This window comes from Meriones unguiculatus, chromosome 20, assembly GCF_030254825.1.
Source record: "Meriones unguiculatus strain TT.TT164.6M chromosome 20, Bangor_MerUng_6.1, whole genome shotgun sequence".
NCBI lineage: Eukaryota > Metazoa > Chordata > Mammalia > Rodentia > Muridae > Meriones > Meriones unguiculatus.
The window spans coordinates 21,973,724-22,000,873 of record NC_083367.1 but is presented as its reverse complement, the minus strand read 5'-3'; the positions used below and the strand labels follow the sequence as shown (position 1 = coordinate 22,000,873).

At 40.7% G+C, this 27,150-nt stretch overlaps 1 pseudogene; it reads right to left on the bottom strand.

Annotated features, from left to right (window-relative positions):
* Window positions 1-6,699: 6,699 nt before the first annotated feature.
* On the bottom strand, window positions 6,700-10,137 carry LOC110554631 (non-histone chromosomal protein HMG-17-like; annotated as a pseudogene).
* Between the last annotated feature and the right edge of the window lie 17,013 nt (window positions 10,138-27,150).

The following is a 27,150-nucleotide window of genomic DNA, read 5'->3' as shown; positions in this document are numbered from 1 at the left end:
CAAACTGACACAGCCGTCGTGAAAACACTTATGGAGGTTCCTCAAAAAATGAAATGCTAGTACCGTATTATACAGCAACTACACTACAGAGTTTCCAAAGAAAATAAGCCATTTTCTCAAAGAGATATCTGAACAGCTATGACTGTGGCAGCTCTAGTCACAGCAGCCAGTATATAATATTGATGGTGATATCCATTGGTTGGTAGACAGATTTTTAAAATAATCTCTTTTTCAGTTCCTTTCCTTCCTTTCCTTTCCTTTCTTTTCCTTTTCCTTTTTTTTCCCTTTTCCTTTTCCCTTCCCTCCCCTTCCCTTTTCCTTTTTCTTTCCTTCCCTTTTCTTTTTCCTTTTCTTTCCTTCCTCTCCTCTCCTCTCCTCTCCTCTCCTCTCCTCTCCTCTCCTCTCCTCTCCTCTCCTCTCCTCTCCTCTCCTCTCCTCTCCTCTCCTCTCCTCTCCTCTCCTCTCCTCTCCTCTCCTCTCCTCTTCTCTCCTTTCCTTTCCTTTTATTTTTTGAGTTAGGGTTTCTCTGTGTCGCCCTTGCTGTCCTGAAACTGTGTAGACCAGGCTGGTCTTGGACTCAGAGATTCATCTACCTCTGCCTCCCAAGTGCTGGTACTAAAGACATGCACCACCATGCCCAGCTGAATGGATTTTTAAAAACAGATTGTAAATTTCACCATACACATTCTGGAACCCACACCTGAGCATGTAACAGTCAACACTTTGCTTTGCATGGTCTTCTAAGTTTCTTGTCCCACTCCTCGCTCAGCCTCTCACCAACTTCACCACCACCGCCAAAAACTTTGTCTCCTGATAGAACTTCACATTTTAAAATGTGTAACTATATATAGGCACACTAGTATAATTCAGTACCAGAACACAGTGTACATGTATGGCAGGGCTACCAGCTTTCCCATGTACTCAGATACTGCTCTGTGTATCGGGAAACAAATGCTTTTCTCCTCTAGTGACTTCAGGGCGTGTGGTTATTTATTGTAGGCGATGTTCAGCCTTAGAATTGCTTCCCTCCAGCTGTGTTTTGCTTAACGCCATCGACTCAGCCCTCCTGCCCACTCTTCTAGTGACCTCGGTTTTGCTTCTGTGTTGTTGGTGTCTCGGTTAGCGAGCAGGCAGTGTTTGTTTCCTGTGCCTAGCTTATTCCACTTAACATGGTGCAGTTCTAGTCTGCTTACATTACAGAGATTTTATCTATTAACACAAAATATCACATTTTATAAACTGCATATTATATAATACAAATATTCATATATTTATTTAAACATAAAATAAATATAAATATGTTTTATGTTATACAAATGTGGATACACATGTATAATTTATTATTTTATGTTATAGATTTTACTTTTTATGATTTAACATTATTCCACCGTATATATTCGGTTCACACAGATGGCCCGACTAAACGCAGTGGGTCACCACACAAACAAGGAGATGTGAATGTGGAATAAGAAACTGGTAGGGGGGGCGTGGGGATTGGCAGGGGAGGGAGGGGAAAATTCATCACAATCTATTACATACATATACGAACCAGTCTAAGAGCAACTTTAATCAACATTATTTTTAAAAGAAAACTATAAAAATAATTCTAATTACATAAAATTCTTTTGTTTTTGTTTTTATTTTATTTATTTTTAAATTTATTTTTTTAACTTTTATTAATTACACTTTATTCACTTTGTATCCTCCCATAAGCCTCCCCTCCTAATCCCACCTTCCCTCCCCCTTCTTCATGAATGCCCTTCCCCAAGTCCACTGATAGGGGAGGTCCTCTTCTCCTTCCTTCTGATCTTAGTCTATCAGGTCTCATCAGGAGTGGCTGCATTGTCATCTTCTGTGACCTGGTAAGGCTGCTCCCCCCTCAGGGGGAGGTGATCAAAGAGCAGGCCAATCAGATTATGTCAGAGGCAGTCCCTCTTCCCATTACTATGTAACCCACTTGGACATTAAATTGCCATGGACTACATCTGTGCAGGGGTTCTAGGTTATCTCCATGCATAATAGTTGGTTGGAGTATGAGTCTCTGGGAAGACCACTGTGTTCAAATTTTCTGGTTTTGTTGCTCTCCTTGTGGAGTTCCTGTCCTCTCCAGATCTTACTATTTCCCACTTCTTACATAAGATTCCATGCACTCTGCCCAATAGTTAGCCATAAGTCTCAGCATCTGCTTTGATAGTCTGCAGGGCAGAGCCTTTCAGAGGCCCTCTGTGGCAGGTTTCTAACTTGTTTCCTGTTTGCTTCTTCTTCTGATGTCCATCCTCTTTGCTTTTCAGGATGGGGATTGAGCATTTTAGTCAGGGTCCTCTCTCTTGATTAGTTTCTTTAGATGTACAGATTTTAGTAGGTTTATCCTATATTATATGTCTATATGAGTAAGTATATACTGTGTGTGTCTTTCTGCTTCTGGGATAGCTCACTCAGGATGATCCTTTCCAGGTCCCACCATTTACCTGCAAATTTCATGATTTCTTTTTTTTTTTTTTTTTCAATGCAGTTTATTCAGGAACCTTGAACAATCTTCGAACCCTGGGGAAAGCCAGCCCACAGCTTAAATAGCCTCTGGGTAGCCAACCCAGGCATGCCACGTGGGCAATGCAGATAGGTCCACATACATGGAAGCAAGCCAGATCCTCAGCCTTAGCCAAATGTGGAGTTGTTCCTGACAGAGAGCACTCACCATCGGGAAGGTGGAAGGCGGAAACCAGCTCCATCTTTAAGGCATAGCATTCCGCAGCTCTCTACAGTTTCCCCTTTTTGTTTTAGACACATCAGGCAAGAGTAGAGGTCTGATCTCTGATATTAGAAATAAATTGGGACTTTGTACCGATGTTCATTTAGGTGTCATCCACTCAAAGAGCATCAGACCCGTCCGATACCTTTTTCTCAGAGGAGGGACCTGGGGCATCAACCCGCATGCAATCAGACATGCTCTTCTCTGGGTCCAAAGCGGCTGACCCTGAGTGCAGTGCTTAGCCTCCCATCCTGAGTGTAACATTTTAGCTTTTTATGGTATCCAACCATGCTTGGGGAGAATGTCCTGCTTCAATGGCTGTAAAGGCCTGAATGATCATGGCTGCATCACACTGTTGTGAGACTCTAATCTTGCATATATACCACAGGCAAACCAAGGAGACCAACACCAGAAGGCCTGCTAACGCTCCCATGCCCGCCCATTCCTTCAGATGATTCATGGTTGCAGCAATCCATGATGATAATCCTGTGGCTAGACCTGCGTCCACTCTGGTAGAATTTACTGTGACAATGGCCACTCTCAGCTGCTCCATCGTAGTATCGAATTCTCCAGTCCAATTACCTAAAATATAGCTCAACAATTGTTTAGACAGATTTCTTTATTTTTTATTGTTGAGTAATATTCCATTGTGTAGATGTACCACAATTTCTGCATCCATTCTTCTGTTGAGGAGCATCTGGGCTGTTTCCACCTTCTGGCTATTACAAATAAGGCTGCTACAAACATGGTTGAGCAAATGTCCTTTTTGTGTACTTGAGTCTCTTTTGGATATATGCCTAGGAGTGGTATGGCTGGGTCTTGAGGAGGAACTATTCCTAGTTGTCTGAGAAAGTACCAGATTGATTTCCAGAGTGGTTGTACAAATTTACATTCCCACCAGCAGTGGAGGAGGGTTCTCCTTTCTCCACAACCTCTCCAGCATGTGTTGTCACTTGAGTTTTTCATCTTGGCAGGTTGTGGTGGCTTAAATTTATTTTTTTTACAATTTATTCACTGTACATCCCTATTGTAAACCCTTCCCTCATCTCCTTCTGGTCCCACTGTTCTGTTCCTCCCCCTTCCCTTATTCCTTTCTTTCAGAAAGGGGGAGCCCTCCTTCCCTATCATCTGAATCCAGCCTATCAAGTCTTATTAGGACTGCCTGCATCCTCTTTCTCTGTGGGCTGGCAAGGCTGTTACACCAGGGGGAGGTGATCAAAGAGCAGGCAACAGAGTTCATGTCAGAGACAGCCCCTGCTCCCCTCACTAGGAAACCTACATGGAGACTGAGCTGCTCATGGGCTGCATCTGAGCAGGGAGTCTAGGTCCTCTCCATGCATGGTCCTCGGTTGGCGCAACAGTCTCTGCAGGCTCCTCTGGGCCTGGATTTGTTGGCTCTGTTGGTCTTCTTACTAAGCTCCTGTCCCCTCTGGGTCCTTCTATGTCCCCACTCTTCCATAAGAGTTCCTGCACTCTGCCCAAAGTCTCAGTGTCTGAGACTTTGGGCAGACTCAGCACTCTGAGTCTCAGTGTCTGCTTTGATCTCCTGCTGGGTAGAGTCTTTCAGAGGACACTTAGGTAGGCTCCCATCCTTTTCCCTCTCTTCAACCACTTCCGGTGTCAATTCTATTTGTTCTTTTGAATGAGAATTAAACATCCTCCCGAGGGGCCTTCTTGTTGTTTAGCTTCTTTAGGCTGTGGACTATAGTATGGTTATCCTGTATTTTATGTATTTAATATCCACTTATACGTGAGTATATATTATGCATATCTTTCTGGGTCTGGGTTACCTCACTCAGGATGATCTTTTCTAGTTCCATCCATTTGCCCGTAAATTTCATGATTTCCATGTTTTAATTGCTGAGTAGTATTCCATGTGTAATTGTATCACAATTTCTGTATCCATTTTTTGAAGTTAAGATAAAACTATATAATTTATCTCCCTTTCTTCATTTCAACCACTCCATCTTGCTCTACCTTGAATTCATGGCTTCTTTTTTTTTAACTTATGGTTTTACACACACACAAACACACACACACGCACACACACACACACACACACGGCAGTCATTTGCCAAAATACTCTTGTTTTCTATTATGAATTCCTGTATATTTCAATGTGTTTCAACACTCTTCCATGGGTATTCATGGAATTCAGTTTCCTCTTCATTTTTCCCCTCCTTATGCTTACTATACACAAGGCACTTTTACCCCCAATACCTGTAGATAGTTTTGTTCAATTGCAACATCAATGAAGGGTAAATATAATTCTCAGCTAAGTGTGGGGTAAAAGATGATAATTTTAACACTTGAGAGCTGGAGGCAGGAGGAGAAGTTACGGGTCATCATTGACTACATGGTGAATTCAAGGCCAACCTGTACTGGATAGGCTACTTCCCCAAACAAACAAATCCTGAAAATACAGCAGATCAAAAGAGTTTAAAAGTAACCACAGTTATATGGCTAATATTGAGTCAAATTCTGGGTAAGTTCCAACATTTGCATGTCTACTGTTTAAGACCAAGATTTAAATCCATGTCTGTATAACCCAAGACTAGAAAGCTGGATAATTGTGTTTTTTATGCTCTGGGTTCTAGATAAGAAACAGTCATTTTCAGGAAATCCCTCTTCTTACCTAGAACAGTGTAGGCTATTATCAACAGACAAGATTAAAGAAGTTCTCATGGAGCCCTCACTAGTGTTGAGAAAGAGCACTTACAGAAAAGTGAGTCTAGCTCCCTCCCTGCTGCTTACTTTTCTCTCTCTTCATGTGACATCTCCCTTTGTTGTAGACACCTGCTCTGATGCCGTTTTCCATGATGGAATGCAGCCAACAGGACCTCTGCTAGAGCTCCAGCCAAGTGAGCCTTCCCAACCTTGGACTTCCATGTTTCAGAAATATCTGCTAAGTAAAGCTATTTTCTTTATCATATGCCAGCCCTCGGTATTGTATTGTGTCATGGAAAACAGATCAATGTGATATCATAAAAAAAGGACTTCAGAATGATGTATTTTGAGATTAATTACAGACCTGAAGACAATGATTTTTTTTGACTTAGGAAAAGTTACTGAAGTCTAATTTCTAATGGCAGACTGTGACAAAACTCATTCCCTTAATACCAGCAACACATAATAAGCACTTAAAATTGTGCTTTTATTTATTTTTAATTTTACAGGTCTAACGTATCCAGTTTTTATTAAAGATACTTTCCATAAACAATCATGGCATTTCAGGCAGGACATGGGCAGACAATCATTAACAGGATACAAGAACTTCCAAACTCCCTTCTTGTATAGACTACCCAAATCAGAAAGCCACTATAAAAGCCAATGAAATCTTCATTCAATGCTTTCGAAAGGGGGAAGTAGCTAAGGGTGAGGGCTGACATTTCACATTAAGGATATTGTTTAACAGCTTTCCACAAGTTGACCCTGGCTTTTAGGAAATGAAACGAAGATGGCAGAATTGTCAGTCTGAAGATCCACAATCTTTTATAAAAGGAACCACCACCCTTTTGAGGACACTCAGTGATGTCACTGCAAAGCCCAGATCACCCAAAAGAGTGGGAAACCAATTTTGGGTTCAGGTTCTACTAGGTCTCTGGTATTCAGGGAGTTAAATCCATGTTGATGGGAGAAGGATACAAAAATGAACTTAGGGTTTTCCCATACACCAGGCTTTTTGTACCATGGTGACGGGTATGTCAATATGGCTATGTCCCTTCTGGGAGTCAACAGAATCTTTCAAAATTACCAGGGAAAGATGTTTTCCATCATCAGCCGAGCTGGGGAGACATTTTGTTAGTGACCCAATGAAGTGTTCTGTGCGCTAACACCATAGCTTAAAAAAAAAGTAAAACATAATTCTGTACTTTTATAAAACTAGATAAAGATAGTATTTCAAACTGTACAGTCACTAGAAGTACACAGTTATCAAAAATGAGCAAATATCACTTGGCATCTCCAGCACCTTCAGCTTTCTGTGCCTGGTCTGTTTGGGTGATTCCGGTTTCTGCAGGATTATTTGCATTCTTACCCACATCAGCTTTCCCTTCTCTCCCTTCTTTGCAGTGGCCTTTTGAGGCTTGAGCTCTGGCTTTGAAGGAGGTTTATCAGATAACCTTGAAGATCTTCTCTGTGGCTCGTTCTTCACCTTGGCTTTATCTCCTTTAGCATCCCTTTGGCCTTTCTTTTGACAATGGGGGACATCAGTGCTGGGTGCTGGGTTGGAGGGGCGGTGGTGAGGAGGAGAAGAATACAGCTGTGCGCCATTTTGGTCTGTCTGGGTGTCACTGTCGTTGTTTCTTCTGTCCTTGTTTCTTCTGTCCTTTTATTTTTTATTTATAACTTTAAATTTTCTTACAAAAGGAACCTGTACTTTTAGAAGTTTTTACAAAACAGACTTATATCTAGTTTGTTGACAGCTTTTGTTTTGTTTTTACTGAATACAAGTTTTAATTTTGACATTTAAAATTTTGCAAATGTTATTTGGGTTAACCCACAATGATTAGCCTTCTTGGACTAGAGACTGATTTTATGTAAAAAAAAAAAAAGGGGGGGGTGGCAGGATGAAAGAGCTGGAGAGAACAAGGAGCTCCACAAGGAGAGCAACAGAACCAAAATATCTGGGCACAGGAGTCTTTTCTGAGACTGATACTCCAAACAAGGACCGTGCATGGAGATAACTTAGAACCCCTAAAATCCCTACACAGATGTAGCGCATGGCAGCTCAGTCTCCACGTGGGTTTCCTAATAAGGGGAACAGGGAGTGTCTCTGACATGAACTCAGTGGCTGGCTCTTTGATCACCTCCCCCTGAGGGGAGAGCAGCTTTACCAGACCACAGAGGAAGACAATGCAGCCATTCCTGATGGGACCTGATAGGCTAGGGTTAGATGGGAGGGAAAGAGGATCTCCCCTATCAGTAGACTGGGGGAGGAGCATGGGAGGAGAAGAGGGAGGGATGATGGGTGGGATTGGGAGGGGACAAGTGAGGGGGCTACAGCTGGGATACAAAGTGAACAAATTGTAATTAATAACAAATAAATTAATAAAAATGTATTACTAGGGAAAAAAGTGTGAATCCTTGAATTCCTTCTAAACTTCTTACAATTAAAGACCAACACATATTGTTTAAACTCACCCCTCTATCGTTGTATGTAAAGGCAGGGCAAAAATTCCCTCCTCATCTATTTTCTTCCTCTTTCATTCTTTTTTTCCGTCTCCCCAAACATATAAAAATAGGAGCATACATGTAGCGCTGACCATTTGTACTGACTGGACAGCCAACTGCTGTGCCCTTCTGGGGCTCCTGCTCCCAGATCTCAGCTGCCTACTGTTGTTTAGTGTAGGGCTGAAGCCTCTGGGCTCTCCCTTGAGCACTGTGGAATGTCCACTGGTGCTGTCTTTGTGCAGCTCCCATTTGGGTGGTCCTGCTGGTGAGACTTTATGGGGGTAGCTTCTGACACTACTAGGAAACACAGTCTCACAGCAAACTCCCCCCGATCTTCTTGCATACTTTCTGCCCTCTCCACAGTGTTCCCTGAGTCTTGGGTAGGGGAGGGTTTCGTAAACATATCCATTGATGCTGGGCTCCACAACTCTTCGTTTTTATTGGTTGTAATTTTCTCTAGTGGCCTCCATCTGCCACAAAGAGACGTTTCCTTGATGAGGGGTGAGGACCACACTTATCTGTGGGCATCAGGACACATGTTTGAATTGGTTTTAGTTATACCAATGACAGTATAGGGACTGAACAGGCTACATTCAGGTTATATGCATAGACATGCATTTATATTTAGCTTATATGTATAACAGTATGTATATATACATACATGTTTTCATGCAATAATTATTTTTAAAAAGGCCATGAATTTGAAGAAAAGTGGAGAGGGGCATATGAAAGGTTTTGGAAAGAGGGAAGGGAAGGGAAAAATGTTGTAATTATATCATCATCCCCCAAATTAAAAAGGACCTAAGAAGAACTATTGGGCATCCTCAAGTGCAGATAACGTGGCTTTAATCTCATATCTTATACTTCTTGTCTGCATCACCTTAACCACGGCAACTTCCCTCTTCAGCTGCAGGGTCCTTCGTCACATGTGGGTAGCAAACCCACACTAGGACTGCCAGGAGAGAAATGAAAGTTCTTACAGGGAAAGTGCTCAGTAAGCACTAACTGTCCTTTGACGTGTCGTTAAATACTGCTTTCTGAACAGGGTTGTTTGATTTCCAACACTGAATTGCTGCCTTCTGTTGACACAGAAGAGCGTAATCGGCATTTAAAACCCCATCTCATTTGTTCCAAGGCAATCAGTGTGGAGAGCAGGGTAAACATTGCCCAGACTCTGTGCTTTAGACCCTATCAATACAAGCAGGCTTTTCTACCATATAATTTTTAAGAGTTGTTCTTTGACAAGGACCTGTTAATACAAACATTATGTAAATAATTGTAGTTATTTCTCTGAGGGCCTCTAAATTAATAAATTGTTACTTTTTTTTTTTTAATCCCTAAAGCCATGGAATAACTCTAATGTGTGTGGGGAGAAGGATGGTCTCTGTTCCTCTCTACAGCCATTTTCTCTCTCCATCCCCTGAGTTTTTCCCATACTGCCCTCTAGAATTCAGTCTCTGCTAATAAACCATTTCCTGTATCCTCAGCACTGCGTGTAACTGGCCCCCTGCTCCTGAGTGGAACTGCTTCGTCCCCAGGGTGAACCTTAGCAGAGTTTGTCCTCATATCCCTGTCTGCTGATGGTCATACTGCGGTAGGTGTCTTTCTGGCTTCTCTTCATTGACACATTGCTCAATATGTTAGCACACTGGCCACATGTGACTATTTCAACCTGAGTTCAGATTCATTAAAATTAAATACTAAAAATTCAGATACGAAAAACCCACTCACATCAACTCACCCACAAACACCTACATCTAGTAGAAAACCTTTATGTCAACGCAGTTACTCATCAATGCCCGGTCCTATGGGCTTGTTCTCTCAGCTTCCTGCCTGCCCCAACCCCAGTTCTGAATCTTACGGTATCAGTTTATACTAAGCACGTTTTTATCTTCTAACGGTCATCCACACGTTCTCATGTCACCATAAGATACCCCGGGATGACTTTCAGCGAACGCTTAGAAAATCGATCCCATACTTGGTATTTCCTGTCATTCACCCGCCTCTGTCCTCTGAGGACTTTGCCTTTTAAGCCTCTTTAGTCCCCACTCCTGTGTCCACACACTAATATTAGCATCACCCGAGCCTTCCATCCATAATCCTACCCTTGATTACTTCACGCTCACACAACTACGTCTAACATTTCACCTGCACTTCATGATTTATCCTAGACTTATGCTCGCATAGACTCTAAAGCTCTTACCTTGTTTTTCCATTGGGTCACTTATTACTTGGTAAAATTTTGACCTAGAAAAATTGAACCTGCTGTCTACAGTGGATCTACACACATTGATATGTGCACAACTGGAGGTTATCGGCAGCAAATGACAATTCCGTAAAGCGACTGTGTGGGGGAAGACTGGCCAGAGCTGCAGTAATGTGTGGAGGGTGTGGACCGCTGCAGGTCCATAGACTAATCACCGTTATCTCTGTCCCGGGCTTTGGCCCCTGGGTAGCCATTCCTTGCCCACCTCTGTGTTAGGACTAACATCCTACAACTGATAGAAAGCAGGCCACCAGCTTCCACCAACCCAAAAGCTAAGAATGTCATCACCCAGCATCTGAGGCCTATAGGAAAGAGCCTACCTATCCTGCTCACACTGCCTCCAGAGCATCCACTAGTGTGTAATTTTCCTACTTGTTGTTTTCTTTGCTCAGCTACTATAAAACGTCCTCAAACTGCCTCTACATAGGAAAATCAAGCCTAGCTCCATGATCTCCAGCCACGGACACTCAAATTTGGTTCCAGAATAAATTGTCCCTTATTCCCTTTGTGGTGAGAGCTGTTGTTTTGTATTGATATTCCAATCATCCTAACTACACTGACTTTAAATTTATCTGCTTTTACTTGTCATCATTTCTTGCCATTTCTTAAACCTGCCCCGCCCTAATTCCTATCTTAAGTCACTGGATCCCATCTCTTACTATAGTGAATTCAAAGACAATTTTCATCCTTACTCAACAAAGAAATCCCTTCATCTCTTCTCCAGCAACCTCATTTTCCTGTTTATAAGCAAATATCCTAAAACCAATTTTGTACATTCTTTCTTCCCATTACTATTCCACTCCTCCCAACCTCTCTAGAGCCTTCTCTGGCAGTCTCTTGACCCCATCCCTTCACTAAAGCTGTTTTGGTCAAGGTCATGGTGATTATCTGGTTATGAAATCTAATGACTCAGTCTCAGAGACTCTAGCTTGACCTGTCGCTAATGATTTACAAGACTCATAACTTCCTGTTTTTAGAACTCTTTTAGTTGGCTTCCAAGACACCACTCTCTTGTGTTTTGCCTCTGACTGGCCTCTACTCAGTGGCTTTTTATTCCCCCAACCACTCTAAAACCTAAATGCTGTCATAGCCTAAGACTCAATGCTTGAAGAATTTGTTCTTACCCATCTGCATTACTTTTAAATGCCAACGATACACAGTTCTAATGGATTTATATTTACTCTCAACTCACGTACCTAACTTTTTACTTAAGATAATTTACTTGCTCAAAACTAACAAAAAGTCCCTGATTCACATCACCAAATTTCATCCCATTGTAATGCTCCTCCCCCCAATTTATAATACAGGGAAAAATATATTCAGTTGCTATGATCAAAACACCATACTTGATGTCTTTTTTTTAATCACAAGATTCAAGTTATCAGTAAATATTGCTTATTAAATCTTAATAGCACTTTGAAATAGATTTGAAAAATATTTATTTTATTTATTCGTCTGCATGCTATAAGAAGGCCACCTTCCCGTAATGCCTTAGGAGTTCAGAAGACAGTGCTGGGTTGCCTGGAACTGGAGTATAGACACTTTTGTGAGGCCATGAGGATATTGGGACCCAAATGGGGTCCACTGTAAGAGCAACAAAGCTCTTTAGGCTGAGCCATTCCTCCATCCTCCTGAGATCTCTTTCTAACCATCTGTACCACCTCCCGTCAGGCTCAGCCGCCATCGTCCCTTGACTAGATGTTGAAATAGCCACTTACTCAGCTTGTGTGCTTGTTTCTCCTTAAAAAGCCAGTCACAGTGATCACAGTAAGAACCATAAGTCAAGAGTTAACCAGGTAGTTCTCTGTGCCCCAAGACAATATTGATGTTCTGAAATGGCTCTCCCTCAGAGGGCTGTCACAATCTTTCCCCGCTTTCAAAGTGAGGCCTTCCATTACTGCCCTTTCTGAGATTGTAGCGCACTGTCCAATTCATAATTATTGTTTAAATTAGGGTTTTTATTGATGTGCTAAAACACCACGACCAAAAGCGACTTGGAGGGGAAAGGGTTTATTTCTCTTGTACTTACATTTCACAGTCTGTCTTCCCCGTCTTCTCCGGGTGCCAGTGTAGGCGCTCAGGGCAGGAACCGGAGACAGGAGCTGATGAAAAAGCCATGTGGATGTGTTGTGCCCTGGCTTGTTCTTCCTGGCCTGCTTGGCATGCTTCCTGATAGCACCCGACTACCATCCCAGGGATGGCACTGCCCAAAGTGGGCCGGGTCTGCCCCCATAAATCACTAACCATGACAATAGCCTACAGACGTGGCTACAGTTTCTCAACTGAGAGTGCATCTCCCCAAATAAGACTAATTTCTGTCATTTTGACAAAAACAAAACTAGCCAGCACAATTGTGTGTGTGTAAAACTGAAGCATACGATCTATTTATCATCCATCTATCCATACCCACGTGTCACGTACATGCTATGTATCCACCCATCGTCTATATTTTTCCATGGAAACCAGAGACTTCTAAGGTATTCTTCTTTTCGTGCTGTTAACGTCTGTATTTTCAGTGACTAGAAATGAATTTTTGATGGAATGTGCTTTTGGATGCGAGTTTTCCCCCTTAAAATTTCACATGAAGAGAAGATTATCTGGTCTTCAGAAATGCATGTATTTCCTGCAAGAAATCATCTCCACTCAAACTGTTACTTCAGAAAATTTTCTTTTAAGTCACCTTTATGGCATCCTTGATTCTCCTTTTTTTTGTTTTGGCTCACAGCATATTGGAAAGCTGTTGAACAGATCTTACTCAAATTTTCCAAAACAATTCTTTAGTGGAGAAAAAGACCAATGACTAGAAATGTAAAACACTAAACCCAGGAATGCTTTTCTACAGCTTAATAATTTTATAAATCCAGATGTTTAAAATTGAGTTCTATTTTTTTTATATACTTAAGAAATTTGTCATTGGGAATCACTTAGCGTTTGGGAGCTATGCACAAGTCATATTTTATAGCTATTGTAAATATGGCCTGCTTGGATCGCATATCCAGTTTTGAAGCCTGTGGTGTGGGAAGAAGCCTGACCGTGTTCATAAGAGCCTGATCCTCTCCATGTTCTGCTCTTAGAGAATGTATACACACAACTGCCTGGAGAACACCTTGTCATATTCGGAGTAAAAGAAGGTTCTTAACTCCAGACTTATGACTGGAGAGCAAAGTGAAAGGGGCAATTAGAAAAACCCCAAGAGACAATTAGCATAGGCAACTTAATGAAAAGGGGGCTATGGGCAGAGAGAAAAGATGATATTCAAAGACATCTGGCTCAAGCCTGATCCAGGACTCCTAACAGCAGCTGATGTTTTCAAATCATTTTAAAATTCTCGGCAGGGTGTGGTGGACCACACCGTTAACACCAGGCCACTGGAGGCAGAAGCAAGAGGGCCTCTGTGTTTGAGGCCAGCTTGGTCGACCTAGTGAGATACAGACCACTCAGGACTACACACTGAGAATCTATCTCAACCTTCCCCCAAATAAATAACAATAAAATCCATATTCTCACTGTTCATAAGCTGTGCTTGAAAATCAGCTAACAGCATAGTGGCAGCAACGGACTTCCAGCACAAGCTCTCCTAGAAATGTCAACGATAGGAAGAACTACTCTCCTCTGCTGCTGTGTGCACAGATACTGATGCTAACCTTTTAGCTACCACAGTGGAGAAACACAGTATGTTAATGAATGTGCTTACCTAGAAATGTGGCTGTTGAGAGAAATGAAGTAATTTTGATTAATATAATTACCTTTCCATTGAATTAATCAAGGTTGAACCCTTGCTTTTAACCTCAGATCCTTGGCTGAAATTCTTACTAGAAACTAAATTTTTAACTTAGTTTTTATAAGATTCGTTATCCCGGTGTTTCTCAAATTGTGTCACTGTCTAGAACAGAGGCTTTCAACCTGTGGGTTGTGACCTCTTGGAGGTCGAACTACCCTTTCACAGGGGCCCGTACCAAATATCCTGCACGTGGGCTATTTACTTCATGATTCATAGCAGTAGTGAAGTTACAGTCATGAAGTAGCAACAAAAATAGTTTTATGGTTGGGGGTCACCACAACATGAGGAGCTGTGGATCACAGTGCTACAAAGGCTGAAAACCACTGCTCTAGAACAACCCTTACCAAAGGGGTCTGGAGAGGTGGCCTCTGTCACACAAACAGTATCCCAAAACATCTGCTAGGACTACTGGGAGTTTAGGGAGTCTTGTTTTTTTGAGGCCCCCTGAGAACCATTGCAAAGTCATCTAAATATAAAAGAGTTCTGGGGGATCCAAGATGGTGGCGACCAGGGTGCACCATATCTGAAGGGCAAAGGATCTGAAACTCTGAAATTGGTGGGTGAAGGGGCTGCTGAACCCAGAACAGAGATACCTAGTCTTCCAGAGAGAAAGGGGACTAACTGTGAACTGAGTTCATTTAGAATCAGGTCACCCACGAACTCCTCCGTGGTCCTCTCCTGGGGGCTCGATCCCCAGACACTTGTCCGTATCCACCTCCCTACTCCCTCTTTGGAGGAGGCAAAGGAGGTGGCTAGCAGACTCCGCCACAGACCACAGCGTCCCTGGGCACCAGTGCCAGCTGCTCTGAGCAAAGAAACCCTGGCTCGGGATCTGGGACTGAGAACACTCAACCCTTCCTGGCATTCCCCTGTGACGGGCTGCAATAAGCCTTCCCTGGTGGAGGGGAAGGATACAGAGGCGGCCTGCAGAGTCCGCCATATACCACACGCCTGGGCCCCAGTGTGGGCGGCACCCAGCATAGCACACACAGTCGGTGGACACCAAGACCTGCTGCTACAGCACCACTGAGCTAACTGTTAGCCTACCCCTGCATCTGCCCCAGCAGGATCAAATTGGAGAGTAGAGAGCAAGGGGAACCCTGTGCTTTCCCACTGGTCCTGCAAGAGAGTGAGTGCCTTCAAGTGAGTGCTTGCAGAGCCCCAGATCCAGGGCCCCTCGTGCAAGCAACCAGACAACAGATCCCTCCCACCCATGCCCCTATAGTGGGCAACATAGGGAATCTTGGGACAGCAATCCCAACACTGAAGTCCCTGCTCTGCAGGTCTATCAGCGAATTCCAGGCAAACAATTCCTGGAACCCAGACAGATCTCCATACCAGTGGCCTGTAGGCCACTGCTATAGTCAGGGAATCTGTGCCTGCACACTGCGCCCGCTAAAAGTGCCTGCTAAAAACACCTGCAAATAACACCAACGTCACATTCCTCACTTAGGTACAGCTGAAACACCAACACACACTCTCAAACCAGTGAACCTCTCTCATTTTCTTGAAAAACATTCCAGAAACCAGAAAAAGATGGACCTAGTCTGAAGCACAGACTCCAGGAACAAAGAGTGAGGGTTACAGATAAGCAGATGGCCAGAGGTCGGCTTAAGAACACACCCAACAAAAATCAGGACATCATGGCTTCACCAGAAACCCCCAAATTCAATGGACACTTCAATTCATTGAAAACACAAGAAAATGATTGGATAAACTATGTTTATCCAGTTATTAGAGGGTCGTAAAGAGGAAATGAACAAATCTCTCAGAGAAATGGTCACACAAGTTAAAGCAAATAAAGAAGAAATGAACAAAGCTCTCAAAGAAATACAGGCAAATACAGCCAAACAAGTAGAGGCACAATTAGTGGTATATTGAGAGGAAATGAAAAAAAAAAAAAAAAAAAAAAGAAGCCATTATTGAAAAGCAGGACTCCACAGTCAAACAGATGAAGGAAATGGTGCAAGACATGAAAACAGAATTAGAATCAATAAAGAATATGCAAACAGAGAAAAACCTGGAGCTGGAGAACGTAGAGAAAAGATTAGGACCCACAAAGGTAAGCATCATCAACAGAATACAAGAGATGGAAGAAAGACTCTCAGGAGCTGAAAATACACTTGCAGAAATTGGTACAGCTCTCAAAGAAAAAATAAAATCAGAAAAGTTCCAAACACAAAACATCTAAGAAATCAAGGACACCATGAAAAGACAAACTCTAAGAATAATAGGAGTAGATGAAAAAGAAGATACCAGGCTCCAAGGTCCAGAAAATATTTTCAAGAAAATCATAGGAGAAAATTTTCCCAACTTAAAGAAAGAGATGTCCATAAACATACAAAAGGCCTACAGAACACCAAATAGACTAGACCAGAAAAGAAACTTCTCAGGTCACATCATAGTCAAAACACTGAACCTACAGAACAAAGAAAAAAATATTAAAAGTAGCAAGAGAAAAAGGCCAAGTAACATTTAAAGGTAGACTTATCAGAATCACACCAGATTTCTCAACAGGAACTATAAAAGCCAGAAGGGCCTGAACAGACATCATGCAGACTTTAAGGGACCACAGATGCCAACCCAGACTACTCTGCCTAGCAAAGCTTTCAATCAACATAGAGGGAGAAATCAAAATATTCAATGACAAAACCAAATTTAAACAACATCTACATAGCAACCCAGCCCTACAGAAGATACTAGAAGGAAAATTCCAACACAAGCAAATCAACTATATCCAAGAAAACAAAGTACATAGATAACTGCAACAACAACAACAAAAAAAACCAAAAGAATACAAGCAATGAAACACAGTAACACCACCAAGCCCACACCAAAAGAAAGTAACATTCATTGGTCACTAGTATCTATCAACATCAATGGACTCAACTCTCCAATAAAAAGACACAAACTAACAGAATGGTTGCAGAAACAAGATCCAACATTTTGTTGCATTCAAGAAATACCCCTATGCAACAAAGATAAACACTACCTCAGAATAAAGGGCTGGAAAAATGTTTTTCAAGCACATGGACCCAGAAAACAAGCTGGGATAGATATCCTAATATGTAATAAAATAGACTTTCAACCAAAATTAGTCAAAAAAGATGAAGGGGTCACTATATTCTTATCAAAGGAAAAATCCACCAAGAGGACATCACAATTCTGAACATCTATGCCTCAAATACAAGAGCGCCTACATTCGTAAATGAAACATTATTAAAACTTAAATCACACATTGATCCCAACACCTTAATAGTGGAAAACTTCAGCACCCCACTCTCACTAAGGGACAGATCATCTAGACAGAAGCCAAATAGGGAAATAAAGGTACTTACAGAGACCCTAAATAAAATGACCTAATAGATGTCTACAGAATTTTCACCCAAACTCAAAAGAATATACTTCTTTTCAGCACTTCACGAAACCTTCTCCAAAATAGACCAGATAGTTGGTCACATAGCAAGCCTCAACAGATACAAGAAGATTGAAATAATCTCCTGTATTCTATCTGACCACCATGGACTAAAGCTGGACCTCAACAACAATGGAAATAACAAAAAGCCTACATGCGTTGGAAACTGAACAACTTGCTGCTCAATGACAGCTGGGTTAAGGAAGAAATAAGAAAAGAAATGAAAGACTTCCTAGACTTCAATGAAAATGAAGGTACAACATACCCAAATTTATGGGACACAATGAAAGTGGTACTCAGAGGAAAATTCATAGCACTAAGTGCCTTCAAGAAGAAAATTGTAACATCTCATACAAGCAACTTAAAGGTTCAACTGAAAACCCTAGAAAAAAAGAAGCTGATACACCCAAGAGGAGCAGATGGCTGGAAATAATCAAACTCAGGGCTGAAATCAATAAATTAGAATCAAATAAAACTATTCAAAGAATCAATGAAACCAAGAGCTGGTACTTTGGGGAAAATCAATTAAGAGAGACAAACCCTTAGCCAAACTAACTAAAAGGCAGAGAGAAACTATTCAAATCAGTAAAATCAGAAATGAAAAGGGGGACATAACTACAGACACTGAGGAAATCAAACAATCATTAGGTTGTACGACAAAAGCCTATATATATCACAAAATTTGAAAATTTAAATGAAATGGACAATTTCCTTGATACATTCCACCTACCAAAATTAAGTCAAGATCAGGTAGAAAGATTGAATAGTCCTATGTCCCACAAGGAAATTGAAGCAGTCATCAACAGTCTCCCTTCCAAAAAAAGCCCTCGGCCAGATGGATTCAGCACAGAATTCTACCAGACCTTCAAATAAGAGCTAACTCCAATTTTCCTCAAACTATTCCACAAAATAGAAACAGAAGGAACATTACCAAGCTCATTCTATGAAGGCACAGTCACCTTGGTACCTAAATCACACAAAGACCCAAATAAAAAAAGAGAACTTCAGACCTATCTCTCTTATGAATGTTGATGCAAAAATACTCAATAAAATACTGTCAAACAGAATCCAAGAACACATAAAAGATATCATCCACCATGACCAAGTAGGCCTCATCCCAGGCATGCAAGGGTGGTTCAATATATTGAAATCCATCAATGTAAACCACCATATAAACAAACTGAAAGAGAAAAGCCACATGATAAACTCCTTAGATGCCAAAAAAGCATTTGACAAAATCCATCACCCATTCATATTTAAAGTCTTGGAGAGATTAGGGAAACAAGGCACATACCTAAACATAGTAAAGGCAAAATACAGCAAGCCTATAGCAAACATCAAACTGAACGGAGAGAAACTTAAAGCAATCCCACTGAAATCAGGGACAAGACAAGGCTGCCACTCTCCCCATATCTCTTCAACATGCTGGAAGTCCTAGCCAGAAAAATAAGACAACTAAAGGAGATTAAGGTGATACAAATCAGAACAGAAGAAGTCAAAGTTTCACTATTCCCAGATGATATGATAGTATACATGAGTGACACCCAAAATTCAACCAGAGAACTTCTCCAGCTGATAAACACCTTTAGCAAAGTGGCTGGATACAAAATTAACTAAAAAAAAAATCAGAAGCCCTCCTGTATACCAAAGACAAAAGGGCTGAGAAAGAAATTAGGGAAACAACACCTTTCACAATAGCCACTAATAACATAAAGTACTTTGGTGTGACTCTAACCAAGCAAGTGAAAGACCTGTGAAAAAAACTTCAAGTGTCTGAAGAAAGAAATTCAAGAAGATATAAGAAGATGGAAAGATCTTATGGATTGGTAGGATTAATATAGTGAAAATGGCCATCCTGCCAAAAGCAATCTACAGATTCAATGCAATTGCCATTAAAATACCAACACAATTATTTACAGACCTTGAGAGAAAAAGTCTCAAGCTCAGATGGAGAAAAAAACAAACAAACCAGAATTTCCAAAATAAACCTGTACAACTACAGATCATCTGGAGGCATCTCCATCCCTGATCTCAAGCTGTACTACAGAGCAATAGTAATAAAACTGCATGGTATTGGCATAGAAATAGAATGGTGGATCAATGGAACTGAATAGAAGACCCAGAAATAAACCCACACACCTATGAATACTTGATTTTTGACAAAGAAACCAATACCATTCAAAGAAATAAAGACAGCATCTTCAACAAATGGTGCTGGCTTAACTGAATGTCTACATGCAGAAAAATGAAAATAGATCCATATTTATCACCCTGCACGAAACTAAAGTCCAAGTGGATCAAAGAACTCAACCTAAAACCAGACACGCTAAATCAATTAGAACAAAAAGTGGGGAAGAGCCTCAAACTCATTGGGATGGGAGACAACTTTCTGAACAGAACACCAACAGCACAGGCTCTAAGAGCAACAAGTAATAAATGGGACCTCATGAAACTGAAAAGCTTCTGTAAAGCAAAGGACATTGTTGTCAGAACAAATGACAGCCTACAGACTGGGAAAGGTTCTTCACCAACCTTATATCTGACAGAGGGCTAATATCCAGAATATATAAAGAACTCAAGAAGTTAAAAAGCAACAAATCAAGCAATCCAATTAAAAAAAAATAAAAAACGGGTACAGAGCTAAACAGAGAATTCTCTGTAGAGGAATATAGAATGGCAGAGAAACACTTAAAGAAATGCTCAAAGTCTTTAGCTATCAGGGAGATGCAAATCAAAACGAGCCTGAGATTTTACCTTACACCCATCAAAATGGCTAAGATGAAAAACTCAAGTGACAACATATGCTGGAGAGGATGTGAAGAAAGGGGAACCCTCCTCCACTGCTGGTGGGAATGTAAACTTGTACAACCACTTTGGAAATCAATCTGGCACTTTCTCAGATAATTAGGAATAGTGTTACCTCAAGATCCAGCTATACCACTCCTAGGCATATATCCAAAAGATGCTCAAGTATACAAGGACATTTGCTCAACCATGTTTGTAGCAGCTTTATTCACAATAGCCAGAAGCTGGAAACAACCCAGATGTCCCTCAGTTGAGGAATGGATACAGAAATTGTGGTACATTTACACAATGGAATACTACTCAGCAATTAAAAACAAGGAAATCATGAAATTTGCAGACAAATGGTGGGACCTAGAAAAGATCATCCTGAGTGAGGTCTCCCAGCAGCAGAAAGACACACACAGTATATACTCACTTATAAGTGGATACTAGACCTATAGGATAGGATAAACACACTAAAATCTGTACACCTAAAGAAGATAAACAAGAAAGTGGACCCAGGGTAAGATGATCAATCTTCACTTAGAAATACAAATGGGATGGACAGTGGAAATAGGAGAAAACAAGCAACAGGACAGGAGCCTACCATAGAGGGCCTCTGAAAGACTCTACCTAGCAGTGTATCAAAGCAGATGCTGAGACTCATAACCAAACCTGCAGCAGAGTACAGGGAAGTATATGAAAGAAGGGGGAGTTAGTAAGATCTGGAGAAGACAGGAGCTCCACAAGGACCAAACATATCTTGGCACATGGCTCTTTTCTGAGACTGTTTCTCCAACCAAGGACCATGCATGGATATAACATAGAACCCCTGCCTGGATGTAGCCCAATGCAGCTCAGTATCTAAGTGGATTCCCTAGTAAGGGGAACAGGGACTGTCTCTGACATGAACTCAATGGCTGGTTCTTTGACCTCCCCCCACCTGCCGCCCTGAGAGAGGAACAGCCTTGCTAGGCCTTAGAGGAGGACATTGCAGCCAGTCCTGAAGAAACCTGATAAGCTAGGGTCAGATAGAAGGGGAGGAAGACCTCCCCCATCAGTGGACTTAGAGAGGGGCAGGGAGGAGAAGAGGGAGGAAAGGTGGTACTGGGAGGGAATGAGGCAGGGGGCTACAGCTGGGATACAAAGTGAATAAACTGTAACTAATATAAAAAAATAAAAATTTAATTAAAAAAAGAGTTCTGAACTTCAAGGTGCTTGTTAAAATCTGGTAGGTTGGCTACAGAAGAAAACTATTCATTTAAGTCACTGTTTACATATGTAACGTGTGCCAGATGTTAGCACCTCCTCTCTCCATGCTTCCATACTTCAGATGCAGGCATTCCTTTTTACAGCAGAACAGTGTTTTTAGCTTGCCAGTGTCTTCCTGTTAGTGAAGCGCAAAGTTATTGGAATTCCTGAGTCTGAGGCTTCCAGTGGCATCCCATCACGTGTATTAGGCCTAGTTTGGGCATATAAAGTAAAATTAGTTGGTTTTTTTTTTTACCTTATTTCTAGAAAGTCCCAACAATTTTTAGAATGCTGTTGAGCATCATTACTTTTCTACTTGATGATGAGAGTTTTAGAGTTGTGATATGGTATTGTACTGGAATTCTATATCTGACTGTCTCATAATCTTTTAGCTGGCACGTTCTTTGAGATTTTCATTTTTCAATTATAGGAATAAAATGCAGAAAATAGGAGAAGGTCAGAAGAACGGGGAAGCTTTGGGGGATGCCCAGAATACTGGGGAGAACTGTGGTTTGTGTTCAGTTTCCGTGTTCTCCTTAAGCCGCTGGTGAGCTGCATAGCTGGATGTTAACAGTCTGAGGTAAGGAGGAAGATGTAAATGTTGGCTAGTATCCCTTCTTTTGAGGGGCTCTTACTGCTCAGTAAGTGCCTGCTTGTTTTCTATTTTAGAATGAAAAGAAAATGCTGACAGCTGTTGTGTAGGTTGCACTGGGTGGGGGTGGGGTGTAATGCTCTCTCACTGAAGAGGAAGTTCTCCTGGGTGTGAGCTCAGGGTTGGCTCTCATCTTTATTAGTTCACTATGGGGACTTCTTCATTACACCTATAACATAACACTATCATACATAAATATGATTCAATATCTGTGGAATAGTGATCACAGTCCTATGATAGGAGGAAGAGCAAGAGGAGGAGGAAGACTAACAGAGACAGAAAAGCAAGAAACATGCTGATTTCACATTGGGTCCAGATGAGTGAAAACTCCCTTCTGAAGCTTTGTAACCACAGGCCTTTCTTTGTAGAACAATTTGGAGATTCAAGATGAAAAGATGACCTTAGGTGTTGCTGAGTTGGCAGTGTCTAGAAATGCCCCAGAATGCTTAGTAGAAACAAAAATGAATCTAACTAATTCTTAGAAGCATGTACCTTGCCTGGGCCTTGCTAGACTCACAGAGATAAATTCTGAGAAGTTATGGCCTAACAATACAAAAACAAGCTTTCACAGGGAAGCATGGAAAAGGGTTGTTCAATGAAGCAAAGTTGGATATAAAGGCTTCAAATACTGGAATTACTATATTCAAAATATAAATGTTTAAAATTTTTAATTAAATAATACAGGAATTTGTACTGTCTTATTTGTACTTCAAGAAAAGAACATAATAAAAGACACATCTATGTGTGTATATATTTATACTTTGAATGTATATAAAGACATATGAATGAAATAGTATAAATGTATACATTACAACTTATGTAGATTTAAAAAAATTATTGAAATGAATTTTCCTTTGGGTAGAACGAAGAGATATGATACTGATGAAGAAAGCATTAATCAATTATAATATAAATTTAAATCTATGCTAGGCATGATGCTGCATGCTTTCACGCTACTTAGGAGCCCGAGGCAGAAACATGTGTCCATGAATTCAATCAGCCTGCACAACATAGCAACAGTCCATCTCCAAAACAAGAAAATCACTGATTTCCCAGCATGGACCAGAGACAGGAAGGAGGAGCGATGGAGAAAAGAGAGACAGATAAAGTGAGATCAAAATATCAAGAGTAAAATGGTATAGAGTGGAAAAGGTCTGCGTGTTTCAGAAAACAGGTGTTTGTTTTTTCAAAAGGCAATAGAAGACTTTAGCTCTCAACTGAGGTAGAATAAATCTTCCTTAGCAGAGCCAAGGCTGTGGAAGTCAGGGTGTACCTTGTTGAAGTACAATTGTGTAATGCTACGATAGATAGCCCAAAGTCTGATCTCAAACACAGTTAACTTGCCAACCGAAGCTTTGCTCTTTGACCAAAAGCTGACTTTTCGTGAAAATAATGAAAGCCAAAAGATAATGGCAAAATATATTTAGGTGTATACGGGGAAAAACGGTCAGCCTAGGTTTGTATGCACATGGACCAGACTTTGTTTTTTAACTTTGTTTTTTATTTCATTTTCAGTACTTATTATTATTATTGGGGGGGGGGAATATGTACACAAGGGGTGTGCACGTGACTCTCGGGGGGGGGATCCTTTCCTTTTGACTTGATGTGGGCTCTGGGGGTTGAACTCAGGTCACCATGCTTGCATGGCTGAGCCATCCTGCTGAGCCATTCCGCTGGGTTCAGAAAATTAACTTCCAAGTTTTTTTTTTTTTTAATGTGTTTTGGGGACAGGTAGTCTCGGAGTGACAATTCCCCCACTTTATCTTGTTAAAGCCTCCCAGGGGCTAGAACTACACACAGGCGCCACTACACCTGAACTGCACACAGCTGCCACCAAACCTGGCCTCTAACTTCCCAGATTGAAGAAGGAGTTACTTTTCATAAAACGGTGAGCATAGCTATATAAACAACATAAAATATGAATATAAAATGGATATGAATATAAACCACTATGGGTGGTTTAAAAAAGAAAATATTATGGTAGACAAGAAATAATTCCCTAATGATGCATACATCCTAGCCCTCTGAACACAGTCAAGGGGAGATGGAGTTAAAATCATCAACCTGCTTACTTTAAAGCATGGGGACTGATTATCTTCTAAATACAAGTGATCAGAGAGTTTCTTCATGACATCAAAGGACTCCATCACTACATGAAGTTGGAGTGATTATAACAGGAGAAAAATTTGATGATCCTCCTGGCTTTCAAGATGGTAGTTGGGTTGGGATCAATGGAATGTCCATGTCTCTGGAAGCTGGAAAAGGCAAATGAGGAATCCTCCTCAGAGCCTAGGTGAGGAATTCAGCTCTTTTTATACCTTGATTTTTACTGCAGTAAATTCTATGTAGACAACAAACTTTAGTTGACTGAGATGATTTGTGTGTGACAGTTTCAACAGCAATGATACAGACATCAAGAATGTAAAGAGATGGAAGACACGGCACAGCATTCTAAATCCTGATTATTTTAGAAGGAGGTGGAAACGCTGAGTTACCTCTCTTTTTTAAATAAGGCAGCAACTGCTGGAGTAGACACAGAGCCTAAAAGAAAACATAAAACTGAAAACAAACAAAAGTTTTAAGCACCTTAAGAAACATGAGGATGAGAAAACAAAAACAAGAAAAATGAGACCAAAAAATTATAAAACAAGATGGTAGAAATAATCTTATATATGTTACCAATAACTCATAAGTTAAGCAACTGAGATTGTCAAAATGAATCCAAATTCAAGTCTAGCAATTACTATTCATGACAGCCTTGAAGCTGAAGAGCATAGAAAAGTTAGAAAATTAGAGAACAGTTAACCTTGGCAAATATTCATAAATTATGTGGCTACTACAGTCATGTTAAAATGTAATCAAACTCTTGCAGTGTTAGTATTTTTAAAGATGACAGCTACCTAACAATAACCAGTACTATGACTATGGTTCTCAACCTCTGGGTCGCATATCAGATATCCTGCATGTTAGATGTTTACATTATGATTCAGAACATTAGCAAAATTACAGTTATGAAGTACCAAGAAAATAATTTTGTAGTTGGGGGTCAGCACAACATGAGGAACTGCATTAAAGGGTGGAAGCATTAGGAAGGTTGAGAACCAATGATCTAAGAGATGCATGACCATTTCCCACCATCATGTATCCAATCACATTTCTAAAATCCTCAAGGCAATTCCTGACAAATGTTCAAGGAAAGTTTCTAAGGTCAATGTCAAAGCCGGCAGTTTTAATTCTTTTTAGCAATAGGCAACTTGAACAACACACTTAACAAGCCTGCTGAGGAAGCAGTGTAGAAAGCCAACAATCCCAAACCAAAGAATGCATAAATTCTCAATCACACGTGTTTAATTTATTGCAAAGAATCATCATTTACATCAAAAATACATTGCAATACATATAAAAGCATGTAAACTTGATTACCTAATTAATTAAAATTAGTAATCAATAATAAGAAAGTAAATGCATTCATTTGAGGATTAAGGCTTTAAAATTTGTAACTACTGAGTTAAATAATCATAATGGAATTTCAGAAGCAGCATCTTTTTATAAGTTGAGTGTTCATCATATTAACACTAAACACTGTGTAACAGTGCTAGAGTGATAACTACTTGAGTTAGACAAGAGAAAGACGTGAGTGTTAATGAGACAAACATACTAATAAAAGTGTTCTTAAAATAACAGGAAGCAAAAAAAAAAATTACTCAAGGGAAGTTGAAGAACCCCCAAAGGGAAAGTAATTTAATGTGTGACAAAGGAAAAGAAAACTAAGTTCGAGCTGATTTCACAGAGAATAGAGGTAAAATGGGTGAAGCTATGATTTGAACAAAAAAATAAATGAAAGAAATAAAAGGTGCGATATAATTTATTTCCCTTTTTATCACGTAATGTAGCACAAATTTACCCTTTAATAATCTAGTACTAAACATGACTGTCTGGAACCATATCTTTAAATTGGGGGCAAAAATTCCTAGAAAGTGGCAGCTTATCAGATTGACTCAACAAGAAGTTAAAGACTTATCAGAAGTGTGGAAGTTGGAAACAGTCATGGCAGAGACTGGCTGGATGCTGGCCAATGGCCGTTCCTACACCCCTCCATCATTAGCCTGAAGCTACACCACATGGTGCCAGCTGGGCTGCAGATAGGACTGCCCCTAGATAGCTCATAGCATCATGACTTCGCTTCAATTTGCTTGTGAAGAAGATCCACATCTTCCCACACATCCTCCTGCAGAAAACAGCCATCCGGAAACCCGCTTTACCCGGACTCAAACCAACAACGCAAAGCAGGCATTCTCACATTCATTTCAAAACTTCCTTGGGCTTCTGCCTGGCCGTCCCTCCCTCCTTTTTTTTGCCTCTGCGTACATTTGAAATAAAATAAAAATATTGATGAAAGAAAGTAACTTGCTGCTTTAATAGAATGATATCTCACTTATAAATGTGTCGTAACTCAAAATAATATTCACATCTCATGTCTAAGCTAAATATCATGGTTCCTTGTTTCTATTATAGATTCTTGTTTTTGAAATAGGATAAAAATATTGCCTGTTGGGGACGGATTCAATGCCCCCCCCTTAATCCTTATTTGTGTAACTGTATAACATTGACTCTTTACTTTGTATGCTTTCAAATGGACTTTGGCCAAAAGCAATAAAATCCTCCACTGACCATTATACATATATTCATAGTTTCCTCTTGCGAGTGGAGATAGGGCGGCACTGTGTCTTCACTGTGCGTCTGTGTGCCTCTGTTTACCCTGAAGTCCTTTAGGGGCGACACCCACACCACCGGTATATCTGAAACCCTGGAGGACATTGGCTTGTTTTTTTATTGGAAGATTAACTCTCCTGGAACTTTATTTCACCCCCTCTTCATCTTTCTGTGTGGATAACCGCACACAGTACCTCCTTTCATGCCTCACTGGGATTATTACCCTGTGGCTACGGAGACGACATCATAGGTACTTACTGAGTCCTAAGGAGAAAGAAGTGGATTCATTTTAAATTTATTATTCAATAAAATATTATCCCCCATTTGGGACAGATACAGAATTTGTGGCTCGTTTGAAATCGCAGCC